General features: G+C 39.9%; 1 pseudogene; it reads left to right on the top strand.

The window, feature by feature from the left end:
• The first annotated feature begins 2,347 nt into the window (after window positions 1-2,347).
• LOC138168499 (ubiquitin-conjugating enzyme E2 C pseudogene) lies at window positions 2,348-3,093 on the top strand (annotated as a pseudogene).
• The last annotated feature ends 1,669 nt before the right edge of the window (window positions 3,094-4,762 follow it).

Genomic DNA, 4,762 nt, shown 5'->3' with positions numbered 1-4,762 from the left:
CCTTGGGCAATTCACTTAACTCCAATTGCCCTGTCTTTCCTCCTCCAAAAAGCAATAAATAAATAAATACGTCTTCCTGGGCTCCAGGGAAGTTGCCCCCTTCCAATTTTATAACAAACAGGAAAAATGAAATACCCTCATACATTTCAGGTAAATTTGGGGAGGCTAGAAAGGTCTTGATTTCTGTCCCCATCTAATTGAAATACATAATACAACTTTCTAGAACTCCAGATTCCCCATGCAGAAATATAAGAACTGAAGGAAAAAAAACTTCAAGTATTTCACCCTCATTTCTCAGTTTTCTCATCTATAAAATGTGACTAATACAGGTTCTAACTTTCTTGCAGGTTGTTGTAAAAATAATATTAGGAGCTGGCATGTACATAGTATTTGACAAAGGTCTATAAAATGTCTTACAGCACAGTGTCTCATTTAAGCTTCAAAAAAGCCCTATGAGATAATTCATCAAGATCCAATTATCCCTATTTTATAGAAAATGAAACTGGAGCTCATAGATGTGAAATGACTTGATCATGTACACATTGCAAGAGGTAGGATTTAACCCAGGTTTCTTACAACTCCTAAGTCCCCCTCCTCTTTCTATTACACCACACTGGTAAGAAACAAATGAGTTAACCTATGTGAACGCACTTTATAAAGAATAAAACATTACATAATTTAAGTTATTGTTATTATTATTGTTGTTTCCCCAATGTATTTCTTGGAGTCAGTGGGATTTTCCTGCTTAAAAAGCATCACTATAGTATGTCCCTTATTTTGAAATCAGATTTATATATGGCTTGCCTTTATGGTATTTTTCCATAGTTCTAAACCTATGATCACTGTCCATGAAGGTCTGAAGCAAAGCCACCAAGACACAGCTTCAGAGAGCATGACTAACTTCTGCCAATATCCCAGCCTTTTCAAGAAAAGACCCCTAACTATTCACTAATATCCCAGTCAGATACCTTTACCCATATACCTAAATGCTACTGGGCAACATTAGTGATTAGTGGTGAGGGAGGATAGAAACTCTATTTTGGAAGATGATTGCAGGAAGAAGCAATATAGCTACATAAACCCCCTTCTGTTCCTATTGTTTGACTTAGAAATTAGTTGATTATAGCCATGCACCCTCCCTTCCTCCCCATTCCCTTCTCCAGAGGCCTTAGAGTCACCAAGCAATAGGAATGCAATCACAAGCAATCCTGGTCCCAATTGCCAAAGGCCAGACAATGTATATTAGCAGCAGAAGATAAGACAGGGCATTGATGCTACTCATTGACTCAGGAGTCCTAGAAAGCAGGGGCTAAAGATATTAGCCAGGGGCTGGAATTACCAAAGATATTGAAAGATGCCCTTCTGGGAGAAGGGAAATCTGACAAGGGATACCTATGAAAAAGTAGACAATTTTTGTTGGTTTTTTTTTTTTTTGCCTTTATGTTCAAAAAAAAAAAAAAAAGCCATTCTCCCATGGGGTGAGGCAAAAGCAACAAGAACATGGGAAAAATAATTGTTGACTCTGGAAGAGATATGACAGGGTATGGACTCCCTTTACATCACCTCACACTTATGAGGAACAAAAGAGACAATTTATGTGAATGAATTTGATAAAGAATAAAACACTACACAAATTTGAGTTATTATTATCATCATCATTAATTCCCTAATGTATTTTTTGAGTCAGTGGGATTTTCATATTTAAAAAGGATCACTATAGTATATTCCCTTTTCTGAAATCATATCTATATATGATGCCTATTTTCATAAATATAACTAGACTACACTATCCAATCAAGACAGGAATCACCATTTTGGGGGCCATTGTGTGCCCTGTTTTGTTTTGTTTTGTTTTTTACTTTTTTTTGAAGGACAATTGGGCTTAAGTGACTTGCCCAAGGTCATACTGCTAGTTTTTGTGTTAAGTGTTTGAGGCGGAATTTGAACTCAGGTCCTCCTGACTCCAGGGCCGGTACTCTACTCACTGTGACACCTAGCCTCCCTGTGTGCCCTGTTTTTGAAACCCCAAAGCCAGCTGTTCATTTCTGTCTCATTTTTTTTCCCATCTTTCCTGTGACAGCTGATGGGGTCTTTCCTGAGCAAATTTAAAAGCCTCTGATTAGTAAAAAACACATTAATATCTACATCTCCAACAGTAAGAAGAGCATATAGGGTTCAGAATTATAGAATGACAGCATGCCAGAAGTCAAGACTGGAGGAACAAAGTTAATGTAAGTTGGCTGGCCAATCAATAATAGTTATTCACTGTCTATAATGCTGCAGAGTTCAGTGCTACATCTACTAAAGATTTGCAAAAGACACAGTCCCTTGCCAAAGAATTTACAATTGTCAGTTACCGCCCGGGAGTTTCTCTTCCTTTATCTCCTGTCCCCTATGGCCTCTCAGAATCGCGACCCGGCCCCTGCTAGCCCGGCCGCCGCCTCCCGTAAGGGGGCCGAGCCTGGCGCAGCCGCGGCCCGCGGGTCCGTGGGCAAGAGGTTACAGCAGGAATTGATGACCCTGATGATGTCTGGAGACAAAGGAATTTCTGCCTTCCCAGAGTCAGACAATCTCTTCAAGTGGGTTGGGACCATCCATGGGGCAGCTGGGACTGTATATGAAGACCTAAGGTACAAGCTCTCCCTGGAATTCCCCAGTGGCTACCCCTATAATGCTCCCACTGTGAAATTTGTCACACCTTGTTACCATCCTAATGTGGACACCCAAGGGAATATCTGTTTGGACATTCTCAAGGACAAGTGGTCAGCTCTGTATGATGTCAGTCCCATCCTGCTATCTATCCAGAGTCTGCTGGGAGAACCCAACATTGACAGCCCATTGAACACACATGCTGCTGAACTTTGGACAAATCCCAGAGCCTTTAAAAAGTACCTGCTGGAAACCTACATGAAACAGGTGACTAGCCAAGAGCCCTGACCCTGGCTGCCCAGACTACCTTCCTTCATCTTGTGTGTATGTGTATGTGTGTGTGTGTCTATCTTTTCCCATTCCTTATAACCTGTCTTCTTCCGTAAAGGACTGTATCATACTGTTTTCCTTCTTTTTTTTTTCTTAAGCTCTAATCCAGCCCTCAACATTAATGTATAAATAAATAAAGTTTTGTTAAAAAAAAAGAATTTACAATTGTGCAGACAAAATGATACAAGCACATAAATATAAGTAATGATACCTGTACACAACTAACCACCAAGATATACACATAAAAGGTAACTAGCCTGGGAGGAAGGCAAAATGAAGAATTGGGGTGGCTACCAGAATGGTTACCAGGACTGGAGTCAAGGGAGACTGAAATGAAGAAGGATAAAGCATCACCTTTATGGGTGATGGGTTCTGTCTCATGGTACACAAATAGATAACACACACTTTCTTTGGTGTCCCCAATGAAAGATAAAATGAAGATATTTCTCCTACCGCATACTTCAGCCACTACCCTTCCCCTAGGCTACCACAGGGTCTGAGTTTTGGACAGAGTTTACACAATCTGCAGGACTCTGTTTCTTTGCAGATGTATTTATGAATTTTATGGCCAGATGCACCAGGTCGATCCCACCTTCCAATTTTATATAAATTAGTCACATCTGTATTCTATCCACCCAACCCTCAAACGTCACTCACCACTACAATATGTCTTTAAACAATACTGGATTATTTCCTAAAAAAATATTAGTCCATGTAGCTTAGTGAAAGACTATTCAGACTTAGAGACAACATAGAGACAACAAAATACACCTGGGTTTGCAATCTGCCTCTGGCATTTACCATCTGGGGGACCATGGGTAAGGTTTTTCACCTCTCTGAGTCTCTCTTTTCTTATCTGTAAAATGAAGATAAAATCTGTGGCATCTACCTTACCCAGTTGTTGTGAGGCTCAAATGAGATAAGATATGTTAAGTGCTTTGTAAATCCTAAACTGCTACATAAATGTCAGCTGTTATTGAGTAATTTGCAATCTAGTATGAGGAAATGGGAATTCTTTTATTCAAGGAATAAAAGACATACAAAATTACATAATTCAATTCAACAACCATTTATGATATGCCAGGCATTGGAGACAGAAAGCTAAATATAACACAGACCCTGCTTGTGAGGAGTTTACAATCCAATACCACACAAGGCAATGCATATGATGCAGAATGCACTAATGTAAAGGAAACATGCAAAGAAAGTAGTACTATGAGAAATCTGAGTAAGGGAGAAGGGAGAAACATCCAGCAGGCATTGGAAATTTAAGACCAAAGCTCTGGGGAGAGTTTAAGGTTAGCTGGAGACATAGATTTGCATAGAGATGATAATTGAAGCCATGGGAATGGATGAGATTGTCAAGGGAGACACTGCAGAAAGAGTCTGGAAAAGAGGCAAAGACAGACAAGGAGCGTGGAGACACACTCAAAGGATGGGAGAGGCAGAGAATGAATCAGGAAAAGAACAGTAGGTAAAGAGAACTAAATAAACTCAGTGTCAAGGAATCCAGGGGAAAAGAGGGCATCAAGACAGGGAACAATGAAGAATGTCAAATGCTACAAGGAAATCTGTCAGTCAATAAACATTTATAATGCATCTATCATAAGCCACACACTGTGCTTAGGGCTGAGGACACAAAGAAATGCAAAAGACAATTCCTACTCTCAAGGAGCTCTCAGTCAAGAAGAACGAGAACTACATTCAAGGTCCAACCTCCACCAAAAAGTCTCCATGATCACAAGATTCATGGGAGCTAAACCTGGAAGAGATCTGTAAAATT

The sequence above is a fragment of the Petaurus breviceps genome, unplaced genomic scaffold (genome assembly GCF_028583685.1).
Source record: "Petaurus breviceps papuanus isolate PSGF00001 unplaced genomic scaffold, PetGlider_PUasm1.0 37, whole genome shotgun sequence".
NCBI classification, from domain to species: Eukaryota; Metazoa; Chordata; class Mammalia; order Diprotodontia; family Petauridae; genus Petaurus; species Petaurus breviceps.
This window is presented reverse-complemented; position numbering and strand designations above follow the sequence as displayed.